Source organism: Chanodichthys erythropterus, chromosome 23 (genome assembly GCF_024489055.1).
Source record: "Chanodichthys erythropterus isolate Z2021 chromosome 23, ASM2448905v1, whole genome shotgun sequence".
Taxonomy (NCBI): domain Eukaryota; kingdom Metazoa; phylum Chordata; class Actinopteri; order Cypriniformes; family Xenocyprididae; genus Chanodichthys; species Chanodichthys erythropterus.
In genome coordinates, this window is record NC_090243.1 from 1,237,328 (window position 1) to 1,254,189 (window position 16,862).

The 16,862-nt window shown below is 35.5% G+C and overlaps 1 protein-coding gene across 3 annotated transcripts in view; it reads left to right on the forward strand.

Moving 5' to 3' along the window:
- The window catches only part of fam49bb (family with sequence similarity 49 member Bb), a 68,897-nt gene that overhangs the window by 8,987 nt on the left and 43,048 nt on the right, over window positions 1–16,862 (forward strand). For 2 of the 3 annotated variants that reach the window (XM_067377263.1, XM_067377262.1), the window contains one exon: window positions 13,798–13,880. The exons of the other annotated variant lie outside the window; for it this stretch is intronic. The gene's annotated coding sequence lies outside the window, so the exon portion shown is untranslated. The remainder of the gene's footprint in view (window positions 1–13,797; window positions 13,881–16,862) is intronic. 3 annotated transcript variants of the gene reach the window in all.

Sequence of the window (16,862 nt, forward strand, 5' to 3'; positions counted from 1 at the left end):
GATGGCTGACCGACATCACGATGGAGAGACACCATCGTGATGCCACGCCCCCGCCCCGCTCCGCCCCTTTTATTCCCCTCAAGTGCAACCTATTGGAAAGCCTGGATGAGTCATTAGTTGGGAAATAAAATAACCCTTTCGCACATAAGTTTAAAATATTCTGTCTGACCCCCCAGCGTGAGTTTTTCAAGGCGACCGTTATTTAGAACGTATCGCTTTATGGTTTCCATGGTGACGCGTCATTGCTTTTCATGTCACACACCTCAGCGCTGTATGAATGATGATCTGCTTTTATTTCAGTTTTCCTTTTTTATTCAAAATATTCACTAATTTGTTAACTATAACATGAAATATCTGATATTCCGATTGTCAAATATGTGAAAGTGGATGTGTTTTGCTGTTTAAACAACTTTATAATGATTGCGTTAGTTGAGCTATACACGTTATGGGCGTCCCCATGTTAGTTTGTGCCGCAGGTTCTGTTGGATTCACAACATCTTATATGTATTTAAACATCCGAAACCTAAAATAAACATTATGTGGTTGAAAACACTGCATATTTGTGATATATGAAAAGTGCTGCGCGCGTCCATCTCTGGTTTAGCGCCAGCCAAAGCGCACATGCACATTTGAATTTGGCAATTGATCACGTGATGCACTGCACTGAATGTTCTAATCACACCGGTGTGATCGTACGCGTCAAAGGGATAAATAAAGTAATAAAGTAAAATAATGAATAATAATTATATAATAACGAAAAATTAAAGTACACCCCCCCCACCCCCGACGATAACATTGTCCATCACAATGTTTTACTGTAAACATCGTCAACTGCCAATTTAGGGGACATCGTCCAACTCTACCTCCTATTACGTTATTGTCACTAACCAATGATAGTACGAAGGTGTTTTGCAGCTGAAGCGAACTTTTCCTGAAAGTTCGCTTTGGCAAGCTGTTTCAAACTTCCAAAAAGAACACAAAACGAACTTCGTTTTGGCCTGATTTTGTTCGAAATGACGTCACATAATTTCGTTCTTTGATTTTGTTTGAAGTATACTGGGGCCTTTAAGCCAGTTCAGTTAACTGATAAATATAACCTACTCACTAGTAGGCTAACTATCTAGTATCTTAGAGGCAATTGCTAAAGGGCTTCAGAGGTTTCTCATCACATAAGGACAACTCATCTACTCCGTAGTCCAGTCTACTTTTAAAGCCTTGTTGTCTTTGTACTCACACTCTTTTAAAATATTCTAACTCAAACTTTCCAACTTGTAGATTTTAAATAAAGATTGAAAGAGTTGATGGAAGCTTTCTGGTGGTGACTTTAAAGTCAAGCCACCACAGTGTAGTTCATAAATCATTTAACATTTAAAACATTTTACTACTGGCCATTGTATTTAGGCTTCAAAATTATCTTGATGAACAAAATGTGTATTATTTAAGAATCATAAACTTAAATAAACTCAAACTCACAGAGCATATGTTCTGTAATAATTCAAAAGCCAATGTTGAGGGAACAAAGGTAATGCTAACTTCTAGATTGGCCTACAAAGTACATTGTTTATTTATTTATTTTAAACTCCAATGTACTTGAGGGTGAACGGGATACCATTTTAAAGAAGAAATGTTATTAGTTTTGCAGTGAAATCCAGCAGCCATTGATTCTGTACTGGTCAGATTGAAGAGAATGTGCCTTATTAGATGTTTAAGTGCTTATTGATCTGTTATCAGGAGTTTTAATAACACACACTCACACCTTGTTGATTGGTTTTTCGTTCTGTAACATCAGGATACAGTCCACCCAAGAGAACATGAGTTTCAACCTGTTTGGTTCTTGATTGTATCATTTTCAACTCAACTAAATATTAGTGTTACAGCACTGATGGTTCAATTGAACCAGTTGCTTTGCTTTAGTAGTTTGGAAGATGATCTAAATAGCAAAGCTTTTGTCAATTTTAGGAGTCACACTAATCCAGGTTGAGGTTCTAGAGGTAAATCTGCAATTCTCTGGTCCCCAAATGCTTTGTGTAAGAAATGTAGATTATTATTTTTCAAAAAGTTCTCTTTTGTTGTGTTTGATATACTGAGGACAGTTATGGATACTGTGCGTGTGAGCGTCCCTCTACTCACTATTGCTTTTGTCAGCTGTTAGTTTTGCTTATTTTGCTGTGTCAGCTTCCTTCTAAGTCTAACCCATGCTGCTGTATCACCGACCTCCTTGATTTCACCTTCAGTGACAGCAACCATGTCCCCTTCCGTCACACTGTTTTAGTGTGGGTCAATGCAAACAGACGGCACAAGGGGTGTGGGGGGTAAAGACAGTAATTGTGCGGGCAGTAAAGAATGTTGTTAGATGACTCAACCACCTACTGCTCGCAGTTTGCTCTGCATTTGTTGTCTTCTAGACAAGGTCTGTCTTGGGTAAATAAATGCCTATGCAGTTAGCGTAGGCTTAGGCCTGTGCAGTTCTTTTTTTTTTAAAGGGAGAGGTCTCGCACAAAAATGACAATTTTGTCATTTAATCACTCTCAATGTTCTTTCAAACCTCTATTGCTTCATATCTTCTGTGAGACACAAAAGGAAAAAAAAATGTATAATGTGCTGGTGCTTTTTTTCCAAGCAATTATACACTGAACTAGGACTGGAGCTTTCAAGCTTCAAAAAGGACACAAAGCACTTTAAAAGTACCATAGACCATGTGACTTCTGTGCTGTATTTCAAGTCTTCTGAGCTGTCTTTATGTAAAGAAAAAGACCAAATGTCATTATTCACTTGATATCTTTTCTTGGTGTAATTTGTGAACAAATCATTCATTTGAATCAGATCTATTCAATGAATCAGTTGAGCCATTTCACAGAACCAGAGTGAATGACTATGTTGCATGCACCCTCATATTGCAATTATAATGGGATTTTGACAATATTGCAAGCAAAATTTACCTTATGTAAACACAATACTCCAATTAAACTAATGTGATTTAAGCTCATATCACAGTAACCATAATCGCATAAAACTGTGGCGTAGGCCGATTTTACTTGCAATAAACAGGCATGTAAACAGTAGGCCTATTACCACTCTGATCAAAGTACGCTTGCTGGAACGTACACAACTTTAAAATGAGCTCCGTGACATTATTCTCAAGTTTTTCTTCCACTTTGAATCGCTGTACTCTGTCAACACAACTCATTGCGCAGTCTCTGCTCCTTGTCTTCATCCAGAGACGTTGCGAAGAACCCAACGGCAGCGTATGCAACTGCAGTTACAGCATTGCTATGTTTATCACGGTGCCTAATAATAATAATAATAATAATGATAATGATAATGATATCCAATACATCCATAGAAATGTGTTTTGCATTTGACATAAGTTGAGTAAAACTGTGGCCAGTAACACACCTACTGTATGTGAGTTCAGCATTTGTGCTATGCATAGGGGTATGTGAAGAATGGTGGTCACAATAACCACAATTCTTTGTGAATAATCAGAATAATGAAAACTGCATAAATGGGAGTGAAGAGTTTTGCTCGTGTCATGTAAACATCTTACTGCAATTTAAGTCCTTAATCTGATTATTGTACAAATTTAAACAGTCAGTGATTTATTTAACAATTAAATTCAACTCTTTGATAGAGTGACAGTTTCAGCTAATAACGACTTGAATTTCTGTTTTATGACATGAGTGTGAATAAATGATAGAATTAAAATTTTTGGGTTACCTATTCCTTAAAAAGTACCAGACAGGGAAAAAAAACGTATGTATTGACGATGAGAGAAAGATTATATTCTGATTTTTCATTTCCATTTCATATTATACATTTTTTTGCAATAGTAATCATCTGTATTGTTTTTCTCCAAATTGCAGGCATAGAGAGAAAATCATTCCGCATGATCAATCATCAATCATCTGATTTCAGCTTCCTGGAAAGGTTTATATAAACTATAGGCTAGGTCAGTTTTAGATGGATCACAGTACTTAATGACAGAAATTTCATTTTTGGGTGAACTAACCCTTTAAGAAAAAAGAAAAGAAAATGTTGCACTCATAGCCTAGGTGTGTATAATTCTTACAAGATGAGTTGTGGTGCTCAAACGTGCGGCACAAATTTGAATCTGGCTGCAAGATTTGTTGATACTTTCCCCTGTGTTACTCTCCATTAGAGCAGCGCAATTATGGAAAAATTCTGACAAAATGTAAATTCTTTAAAATGCTTCATTCTATTTAAATAATGTTTACTTTGAATAATTGTAAAAATAAATAAAGTTTTTGAACTAATTGCTTGAATTAATGATTCAATGACATACATTTTTTTTAAGTTACTTGTCGCCACCTACTGATGTAATGATGTAATTGATACAATCTTTATTTGAAGTATGAAATTACTTTGAAAACATGATATAGTCTCTTTCGTTTACATCTGAACTATAAACTTTTATCTTAGTACTTTTTTGTGATAATTTGAATTATTGTAACTGAAATAATGATACTGTGTGGTTGAAAGGACTGTTTGCAATGCTGTTTTTATATTTTTTTTGTTTGATATTTATGTTACTATAGTATAGGGTGTATTCTGGCAGTTGCTGGAAATTGCTTAAAGTTGCCATAAAATGAAAAGTCAACCTATTTTCTAAATGCATGTTGTTTGTCTCATTGTGAACACTTCATCTGATTGATTCTCTTTTTTCTTTTTTTTTTTTACTTTATTGTATTTTTATCAAAATGTTATGTCTTGATATTCCTGTTGAAATGACATCTCAACTTATTTCTGGTGACATATGCCAGACTTCTCCAATAATTTAGTCCGCAAAAACCCTTTCTTGCAATTGACTGCAAGCTCGCATCCAGATTTGCCTGCATCCAAGACTGCATTTATTGTTTGAATTTCATAGTAAATTGCTAGAATTTTAAACCTGAGAATTTTTCATATCAAAAACAAAGCACAAGACTTTTATATGATTGGAGGTGTGCTACAAATGTTTATGGAAGGTTTGTGTACACATTATCTGAAAATACCATAGACAAAAAGATTTAAGTTGTAACATGTTAACTTGGTTATCCATTTACTTAATTTTAGTTTTTTACATCAGTTGATTGGATGACAAAACACTTAGTACATATTACTTAGGATTTTCCGTTTACGTTTGCTTCTGTATTTGAGCAAAGAAACAGCAAGTAACACATTGAATTAAACTTGACACTTCGAAATATAAAGACTGAAATAGTATTTTCTTGTAAAACATAATCTAATAATTTTTGTTTTTGTCTTTTGGAAACATTACAATTTTTTAATGATTTTGAAAGAAATCGCTTTTGCTCAACAAGGCTGCATTTATTTAATCAAAAATGCAGTAAAATCAGTAATATTATAAAATATTATTAAAATTTAAAATAAAATAATTTTCTATTTTTTTTTTTTACTGTTCAACGTTTACACTGTGATTCTTATGTAAACTAAACTAGTCAGTTTCCAGCATGATTAGCTTCACTCTGTCAAATAAAAAGCTTCATGATCCCTGTCCTCTTCCAGAGCTCCAGCCCCTCGCAGCAAGGGTTCCAAGCTGTTGCCTTGGTGACGTTCCAAGTATGATGTTCCGTGTTTTTGAGTTCTGAATTCTCATTAGACCTTTAGGGTGTCAGAATCTCAGCAGCTGCCATAGTAACGCAGCATTCCCAGGCTCAATCAAGTGATGATGATTATAAAGTCATCCACAGGAATGAGCTTATGCAATAATGGAGATGATTCATTTACGCTGACATAAAACCCAGGATGAAAAAAAATATATATATTTGATATGGTCTGATTAGACATGAACACTGTTTATAAAGCATTTTACTTTTGTAATGTGATATTTCAGGGTGAAAATTAATATCCACAGAAAAAGAAATGTTGGGAGAGATGTTGTTTATATATTATATTATATTATATTATATTATATTATATTATATTATATTATATTATATTATATTATATTATATTATAATTCCTGTGTTGCAGCATCATTACTTCTGTCTTCAGTGTTACATGATCCTTCAGAAATCATTTTAATATGCTGATTTGCTGCTCAAGAAACATTTTCTAATTATTATCAATGTTGAAAACAGTTGTACTTTTTTTTTCAGGATTACTTGATGAATAGTAAGTTCAAAAGAACAAATTTTTTTTTATCTGAAATACAAAACTTTTGTAACATTATACACTACTGTTCAAAAGTTTGGGGTCAGTAAGAATTTAAATTTTTTTGAAAAAGAAATGAAAGAAATTAATACTTTCATTCAGCAACAATTCATTAAATCGATCAAAAGTGACAGTAAAGACATTTATAATGTTACAAAATATTATATTTCAAATAAATGCTGTTCTTTTGAACTTTCTATTCATCAAAAAAACCTTAAAAAAATATTGTACACAAATATTTTGTACAATTGTACACAATAAATGTTTCTTGAGCAGCAAATCGGCATATTAGAATGATTTCTAAAGGATCATGTGACACATGTGACACAGGTATTTTGTGTTGAGCAAAGTAAGCAAGACTTGGCTGTGCTTTTGTAAATTATGGTATATTTGTTGATCTGTGTTACATTACAAGAGATTTTGTCTCAATTTTCTTTTATAGAAGATAAATCTCATGCTACATAGGCCATAACACTTAGTCTGTGTATTTGGCTTCATAATATATGTACATGTATGTAGTGCTGTAGACATGCAAGAGAAATTGTGATCCATGCAAAGCTCACTAAGCATTATCTGCATTATGCCTCTGGCAGTCCAGTGAATGATTTTCACTCTAATGTGAGCAAAGCACAGATCTAGTTGTCCTGCAGAGTATAGCATGCTCTCACAGCATCGACACAATGGGCAGCTGATGGTCCGATTGCACTTAAGCAGTTCCCACTGCTCTGCTAATTGCAGTGACTGCAGCGCTGGAGTTTGCTGCTGTTCTCCATCAACATTGTAAGGAATTCTGAACAGATGTTGGATAATATTTGGATTGTGCTGGATGCCTGGTTTATCTGTTACAATTTAGGCCAGTGGACATCAACAGGCTTGTTAAACTCAATTTAGGCCAACTTGAATGTTGCAGCATATATTATATAGACCATTTCCTCAACTCTCAGTATGGAAGCATGAAGGCAAGGTTAACGTTTAACATCATTAATGTGTTTTTGTTAGGCTAGACTGTGTTTCTTAGAGCACAGACCCATTAAACTTATAACCAACACACCCAATGTGCCAACTTAGTGTTTTTAAAGTCTATTAGATAAGCCTCGGAGACTTTCCAACATAGTGATCCATGCATGCAAATTATGAGTTGTTCATCTACATTCTCCCAGATTTTGGAGACATTTTACTAGGGCTGCACTGTCAATGGAAATAAAACCGAAATCGCGATTATGGTAGGTGCAAATATCTAAATAAAAAAGACTGTGATTTAATTAAATAAAAATGCGCTGTGTGTTTCAGAGTGAAGCATGGCACTGTGGTCTTACATGTGTGCAGCTCATTATCTACCAGTGTTTGCAGTGTCTCAGAGCAGTTTGGTTCACAGTAAATGCTGCTTCACACAAACTTATTATATTTTGTACTGGGAAGAGCTTATCAACAAAAGAGTAGCTTTAAAGGGATAGTTCACCCAAAAATATTAAACATTAAATGTATTAAATACTAAAATTAATATATTTAATAATATCCCCCGGCTCTTCCAAGCTTTACAATGGTAGTGAACGGGGTGTGAGATTTTGAAGCCCCCCAAAAAGTGCATCCATCCATCATAAAAAGTAATCCATAAGGCTCCAGGGGGTTAATAATAGTGATCGACCGATATTGATTTTTTATAACCGATACCGATACCGATTATTTGCATGTTTATGTACCCGATAACCGATATGCAGAACCGATATTTATTTACTGTTATACTTCTGTTTTTGACAATTATTACAACACAAATGAGCTGAACAAACCATTTTATTTATAACAATCACTCCCTCCCTGCATACAAAAAAAAAAAAAAAAACATTACTGAATAATATTAGCTGGAATATAACATTGTCAGGAAAGTAACAAACAAAACAGCATACATCATTGCATTTTCCAACTAGTGTTATTAATTATTATGTTTTGTCGGTCTAGATCATGAAATGCTTTCTGACAAAGTGCTGTAACTTATCTATGCATTTACACAAAACTATAAATTGTGGAGATACTAAATAATTTCCACAGAGCTGCATTTATTTAGATTTGTATTAACTAAATAATGGTTATGTAGTAAATCAAATGATTATATAATCTAATAAAGTTAAACAGCACTTGTCAGTTGGCATTTTATGATCTAAATTTAATCTAACGTTAAATCATGAAATGCCAACTAATAAAGTGCTGTTTGACTATAACTTAATCAACCGCGATCGCGCATGGAGATAATAAATAATTAATTTCCACAAAGCGGTAGGCTATATTTATATGTGTATTAGCGAAATAATTGTTATGTAGTAAATGATAATATAATCTAGGGTGTTTAAACAAGATAATCTTGTCAAAAGTTTCATTCAGTGGCCGTGCTTAAGCCTCCTGATCATCCGTCAGTTGCTAAGCAATATGAACGAACTTTTTCTTCTAGACTAATGGTGAGCAAATACAACAGATAGGGAATTAAATTCAGCGCTTTTATTTTCAACATGCACTCATTCACGTCTGTTTTATTTAATTCATGTAAAGTTACGTCTTTATTGGGGCAGGACATGACGAATTACACTACGTGACTCAATGAGTTCGTCTCAATTGTTTAGAAACAAGCTGCATAAATTAACTATATCAGGAATTTATGTCTCAGATCTCATTTGTGCATGTCTGTTATGTTAAATAAAGTTGATTAATTAAAGCAAACCAAGTAGAACATATACTTTACCTGTGCACTGAGTTGTTGTTGACTGATCTCCTCAGACGGAGGAAGTCTCAAAACGGCCACAAGATGGCGCCGTAAATCGGCGAATCCGATATTACAAAACCGATACCCGATTATGGAAAAATGCTTAAATATCGGGAAAAATATCGGTAAACCGATACATCGGTCGATCACTAGTTAATAAAGGCCTTCTGAAGCGAAACGATGGATTTTTGTAAGAAAGATAGCCATATTTAAAACTTAGTAAACTATAATAACTAGCTTCCAGTAAATGGCTGTATGCATCGAGTTACTGCGAAAGAGTGACATGAGACACACCGAATGATGTAGGAGTAGCATAAGCTTAGATGCCTCTTGCGGTTCAAACAAATAGGGCTGGACAACAAACTCAAGCTCCTTTTCTCTTAAATCGAAATCCTCTTACATTTCTCTTTAAAAATTCTCATTTTAGACTTCTAGTTTGTGACCCGTGTTTTGTTTTTCTCTATCCTCTGCATTTCCATGTTCGTCAATTCGTCATGCAACAGGTCAAAGATTACTGTTTCTCCGTAACTCGATGCGTACGGCTGTTTACCGGAAGCTATTATTATAGTTTATAAAGTTTTAAATATGGATATTTTTCTTACAAAAACCTATCGCTTTACTTCAGAAGGCTTTTATTAACCCCCTGGAGCAGTATGGATTGCTTTTATGATGATGGATGGATGCACTTTTTTGGGCTTCAAGATCTCACACCCCCTTCACTACCATTATAAAGCTTGAAAGAGCCAGGATATTATTTAATATAACTCTGATTGTGTTCATCTGAAAGAAGAGAGTCATATACACTGATGACTTGAACTTCTTAAATAAACATTCATGTTTATTTTATGCTGCAACTAATAGTAAAGTGGAAGAGATGATTAGTTCATGTGCGCTCCGCGCTGCCACTTCACTTGAACTGAGGCAGCAACAGCTATCTGTCACTCCACATTAAAGAATGCCAAAACGGTATTTATTGCTTGAATTTTGTAATAAAATGGACAGAATTTGAAGGCTGAGACTTTTTCACATCAGAAGAAATAAAGCACAAAGCTTTTTGTGTTTTGTTTGGATGGGATGTACGTATGCTACAACGCGCTGTTCATTCATATTCTAAAAACAACATACTAGACTGAACAAATCTTAGGATTTAAGAATCAAAATCGTTTTTCCAAAATGATAATCAATTAAATTAAATTAAATCGAGAAATCAGTATTTTTAACCATGACCTAATTGATATATGATCACAATATATTTGGCAAATTGTGCTATTGGCATCCTTCTGTCTCAGAAAACAAAATTCATGCAGCCCTATTGCTTTGTCCATGCTAAAATAGCAGAGAATTATGAATTATGAAATGGGACTGAATGAAAGGTCTGTATTATTGAATGGGCCAAGCAGTTTTTCTGTAGGTTTAGCGTGGTGATTTGTAGCAGAGAAAGTCTTTTGTGTATTATCTAGTATCAAGACCAGATCTGGAGCAGTTAGTTTAAAAACTTCCTTCCTCAGATATTCATCTTTCTGTCTACACGTGATAGAATCGTGTTATATCCTGTAATGATGTTTTTTTTTGTTTTTTTGATCATCGCTGTTGTAATATATTGGGAAGCCAGAATGCGTATCCATTGATAGAAAAACACATTAGCCCAACTCTGTCGGCCTGTTTTTGTCTTACATGTTATTTTCAACAAACCACGTTATAGATGCGTCATCAGATTTAATATGAACCATGGTGCAAGTGCGGGCATAACTGTGGGTGGAGAACGGTACAGTTAGATTTGTTTTTTTTGTTTTTTTTGTTGTTTTTTACCGAGAACCATTACACCCCTACAGAAGCAATGTCAGTGAATCTGTGACTGTGTCTTCTTTGAACTGGGTTCCATTTCATTAAAGCAAGATGACAATGTCCTCTCGAATCTTTTTTTTTTTTTTTTTTTTTGACCACGAACCAATGCGTAGTCAAGTCATACAGCATGGTTGGTTAGGCATGCTCTTTTTAATGGTTGTATCTGCTCTGTTGAGTTCACTGTTGCAATTTCTCAATATTGAATCTAAACTGAGCAATTTTCTGCTTTTTTATCATGGTGAGGATTTTTGTTAGACTGACTGAAGATTGCTAAACAAGCAAATGGCCATTTTTGCAATATCAATGGCAAAGAAACTGCTTTGAAGTCACCAGCCGCCACCTGCTGACCTCAGATGTGTTTGAGGGGGGATGAAATGATGTCACCTAAAGGAAACATGACACTTGTACAAGCAGAGTTTTAACTGCCTTTGTTATCTGACCTTCTGACAAATCTGTCAAGCTAAGTGTATTTTACAAAGAGTAACATTACACCCGGTCAGGAATTTGCAGTTTGCTAGTTTATGTCAAGCATTTTTAGAGAACCCTGAGACTTTTCCTGTGATGTTTGCTTTTCACACTGCTCAGAATAAGGTGAATGTCTGATTCAGACTGAAAGGCATAGTTCATCCAACAATGACATTTCTGTCAATTATGCATTTTCCTGTCATTCCAATCCTGTGTGACTTTATTTTCATCTTTGAAACACAAATTAAAGTATTTTTAATGAAAGCTGAGAGATTTATGTCCAAGCATTTCTGTTGAAAGTCCATGCAACTAAAACTTTAATGCTTCAATAAGTTCATCAAGTCATTGTAAATATAATTTATATCATGCATACTCTGTGGGGCTCTGTTTAGCACCAAATCCTCCGCCATGGTCTTGTCAGTCATCTCTCCAGGGTTGCCAGGTCTGCACAACAAAACCTGCCCAATTGCTAATTGTGGGAAAAACGTGGACTTGGCAACACCTCATCCCTCCTTGCTCTTGTCACATGATGAGTGAAATCTGACTCCAGGGGTGCTTCTCATTTCTTATTTGTGCATCCTCGTTTCCTTTCCTCGTGTCTTTGCTCCAACCCCTTAGAATGTGAGAAAAGGAGACACCTGTGTATCCTCGCTCATGCCTCCTCACTCCTCCTTCCTCACCTCCTTGCAGTGCAATAAGAGAATTAAGATGTCCTTCAAGATGGCTGAGTACGATTGGTTTCTGGATCGAGGGCTAGAGGAAAGGAGGAAGCATCAATTTGAGTGTTGAGAAGCACCCATGCTCCGCAAAACTTAACTTTCAGTTTATAATTGTAGCTTATTTTGTCAAACTTAACTAAATGGTTTTTATTATATATATATATATATATATATATATATATATATATATATATATATATATATATATATATATATATATATATATATATATATATATATATATATATATATATATATATATAATATAAAATATATGACAGTGGAGGGCAGTGCCATGGTATCCAAACAATGTAATCGTGTACGGGCTGAACATCACAGCAAGCTTATTTCCAAGATAAACAAAATACTTATTTGAAACAACATGGGTGAATAAATAATGACAAAATGTTTTGGGTAATCTAGGCCTTTAAAACTTCATGTGAATATGGGAAGGGGCATGTAGTTTTGATTCATTTAGCATTTAGCATAGCATAAAAGTGTATTACATTTTAATTTAAATTTTAGAATGATTAAAGCTTGTAAGAGGATCTAAGGATTGTAAGGAATTTAATGGTTCTGGTTTAATTTTAAGTTACTATTTTTTTTTTTTTTTTTTTAATTATAATTATTATTATTTTTATTTCTGGATGATTATTGGGCTGTTGCTAGTTGGTTGGTGGGCTGTCAGTAATTGGTTGATAGGGTGTTCTGAATGGGTTTTTAAGTGGTTGCTAAGGTGGTAAAGGTGTTCTGGTTGGTTGCTATGTTGCTTAGTGGTTGCTAGGGTGTTCTGGATGGTTGTTATGTGGTTGCTAATATGTTTTGAATGGTTGCTTAGGTGTTTTGAGTGGTTGGTATTTCACTAGATGATTGCTAAGGTGTTTCTAAGTGGCAGCTAAGGTGTTCTTGAAAGTTGCTAGGTAGCTCTGGTCCCATCTTTTAATAGTGTGTGCGTGCGTGCGCGTGTGCGTGTGTATGCGTGTCTTTTTTCTTCTTTGCCAGTTTTGTAATCTGCCATGCAAAAATCATGTTTGATTGTTTAGAAAAATAATAAAACACTCTTCTCAAACATAATTCATATTCATAGCACAAACGATGCAGGATGTGTCTAATAGGGTTAGGGTTTGTAAAATAACCACACTGAATGGTTTACACTGACTCAAGGTAAGGGTGAAGCCAGCAAGCATAATGGAAAGCTGAAGTCTGTCGTGAATGGGAGGAAGTGTTGCACAAGAGGAAGTGGCCTGAGCACCTCCCAGCACTTTACCACTGGGGCAGTTCTACAGCCTACAGGCATTAAATGAAGAGGGGGCAAAGTTGTCTTGAATGTCAAGAACATAATTATTGCAAAACTAACACATCCCCGGCCCCGATCAAACCACACATTTGCAGGCTTGTGTCTTGTGGTATGATGAAGGGTTGATACACTGCAGCCATTAGACCAAAACTGTGCACAGTAGTTGTTTTGATGATTTTGACACAAGACGACACTCTGTTTGTTTCTGTGGTAATGGGCAAACGATTCAGGTGTGGTATAACAAGCCTACATGAAATTGAAGGAAGTCTGAAGCAAGTTTAAAATCAGGAACTTAACATGCACTGAGTGATTAGGTTGTGAGAATACATTAGCCTGAAGGCTTTAGTGTGTTAAGGCTTATTCTAGGCTTTGAATTGCGAAATAATGGGGAGAAAGTCCGTAAAAGACAAACGTGTAGAGGAATTGAAAAGGAGAAACACTGCTTAAAAGCACATTCAGTCATTGATGTCACAGCTCTGTTACTTTTTAATTTGCTTATTTTTAGTGGTGATAATGAGAACTCTTTTTCTCTTCTCTTTTTGCAGATTGTTAGTATTTCTGTAGGATTGCGACCTTGGCGAGTGCCTAGGTAGGCCTCCCTTCTGTCACCTCCTCTGCTTTTCTGCTGGTAAGCATCTCCACACACAATCACAGCTCTGTTACAACTACTGTGCGGTTATTTTACTATTTGAACTGTTGTGAACTGAAGAAACTGTTTTGTTAAAATGTGTGTATTAAGTGTAATGTTTTTTTTTTTTTTTTTTAGGATAATTAGCCTATAACAAGGCACCTCTGAAATAGAAATGTTTTTTAAAAGTCTTTTAGTGTCACTTTTGATCAGTTTAATGCAAATTAAATTGTGAACTGTAGTGTGAATACACTTACTTAAATAAAAACTTTTTGATATCTCTAAATTTCAAAATAAAGAATTTGTTGAAACTAAACTACAAAATCAGCTCATTCTGAAAATGCACATACATTAACATGGTATGGTAAAATATGACCCCTTTAAAATCACTGCAATATTACAGTTACTGTGCTGTAATTGCTTTTCATACTACACCTCTTCCTATCTAGGCACAATGCATCAAGTTTGTTGCACCAAGCAACAGAATCACAGCCAGTTAAAACATATTTGACATTTATAATACAAATATGCAGAGCAGGAGTTTGAACCAATGAGATTTTACTGTGGATGGGGCTACCCACAGTAAAAATGTGACTGTCAAAATGACTTCATGCACAACGCTGGTTAGGAAAACTCACTTGACTGTTTTATTGCATTACATTTCGTTTTGACACCGTGTTAATGTGCTGTATCTTGAACATGTAAAGATGTTCAGTTTTTATTGAGTGTATTACAGACTTCTAAGACCTTCACATTAGAATGATACCACAGTCCAGTTGTCCAGAAACCACTTCCTCTCTCCTGCATTCCCCTGATATCTTAGCAATGAGTCTCTTTTGTCAGTTCAGCATTCTGGGTGTTCTGGTGAGCTCAAGCTCCCGTATGATTCTGCTCTGGGCTGTTGGATTGGGGTGTAGGACATTCTTGGTTCAGTATTTTCTGGTATGTGGAGTCTTCCTGCCCTTATGTCTGTTGATGTGTTGCAGGTGCAAAGCAGTCTTTGTGTTTATCATCTGTCTTAGAATTTGTGATTGGTTTGGGCGTTGAGATAAGCTTTGGGTTCTTTCGTTTAAGTTTTAGACACAAACGGCAAACATCTTTGTTTGTTTATTGTTTTATGATTTACTTGATGCAGTATTTTTTTTTTTTTAAAGGGGACATCGGATGCCAATTTTCTACAAGTTAGTATTATTCTTTAGGGTCTTCATGAAAAGTCTATAACATACTTTGATTAATAAATCTGAATGGTTGTGTAAAAAAAAAATAAAAAAATTTTACCTTGTCAAAAACAGCTCTGTTCACAGCGAGTATGTCCCTTTAAATGATAATTAGCTACTGTTCACCCCACCCCTATCTTGGGAACTTGGCAGGTATTTATGCAGTCTTATTTATGAAAACAATTAAAATACATTTGAAAATGACTTGTTAGTCATTAACTAACACCTTTATAAACCTTATTGTAGTGTTACCATGTTATCTTTACATAAAATGGACACCGTTTGTAATAAGACAATCACCTTAATGCATTGTTCATTATAAACGTGCAGTTATGAATTACAGTGAGAAGGTTCTAAAAAGAAATGACAACATATGTTTGTTCAACTGTATTATTTTGATAATGAACAAGCTGCGATGTCACGTTTGCAGTGCTTTGTTGTGTGTGCGTGAGGCGCCGGCGCGATCAAACGGTAGTCTTTGCAAGGGACTTGCTCATCGTCTTGGCAACGGTTCGTGGCCAGGTCAGATTACTTCAGAGTTTGTTGTCGTTTGTTGGAAAATCATACCGCACTGCTCAGACATTCCCCGACGCAACAAACACTGATTGAACATGTTCAGTCGGGTGAAAACAAACTTCGACCAACGGCAACAGACGCCGACAGGGTATCATACTAGCTTCATTTCGGAGGCTGCGTCCTGATCCAACAAACTCTAACAGATGTGTTTGTTGACATTTATCTGTACGGTGTGAACTGGCCTTTAACTTTAGCTGCATTCGTCATGGAACTTGCTAACTAGCACATTAGGAATGGCGATTTGCAAAGATTCATAAAAAATCAATAACGTTACACATGATTTGGCAGTTTATTTGAATAAATATTAAAAAAATAAATAAAAGGTGTGCATGATAGCTGACACCTAGATGAACACTTTACAGTTGATTTTATGACTAAATTATTCCCTTCAAATGTTATTGAAGTTAGAAATGTGCATACCAATGTCGGATGTAACTTTAGAGATGGTCCCTACATTTGCAAATATCAAACGTCCAACGTCAAACCAACTTTATGCCAGTAAACTTTTTAGCGCAGACATAAATGCATATAGGTAGATCCGGGGGCGCATTCCCTTCAAAAACAAAATGAATCCACTGTGTCTTCAGCGGCTCAGATGTCGAGAGTAAAGGACGACTGCTATGTTCATTCTTATATCCAACGGAGACATTCTTGTCTACACCTGTGTGGGCGTCGAAACAATGGCGGACTGTCTGTTTACAGCTCAGTCAGGGCAGATCTATGCTAAAACGGCAGTGTCCGTCAAGAGTCGTGAGAGGGGCCTGTGCAAATTTACGTCACTTTGCCAAGAATCTGTGAATGGCTTGATCTGACACAGTGCTTATGATTTGTGGGGATTAAAAAAAAAAAACTGGGTGGATTTTTATTAATATAGGGTGGTTTTATGTCCAAACACCATGCAAAAGTGAATTTTGCATCCGATGTCCCCTTTAAGTGTAGTTCATACACTTACACTTGATCATCATCTAAGAAAGAGGCACAGTTTTCCCAGCAGTTCATGGCACGTAGTTTTGTCACAATTGTTTTTCAAGCTTTAATAAAAGAGAGAAAACGTCTTTCTTTGCACTTTTTTCCAACAGAGATGTGAGCCCAGATTGTGTAACATGGCCACTGCGGAAGTGAACGGCATTGTGGGATATAAAGAAGGCTTGAGTAATGAAGCTTCCTGTTCCTCTAGGATGGCGGCTTA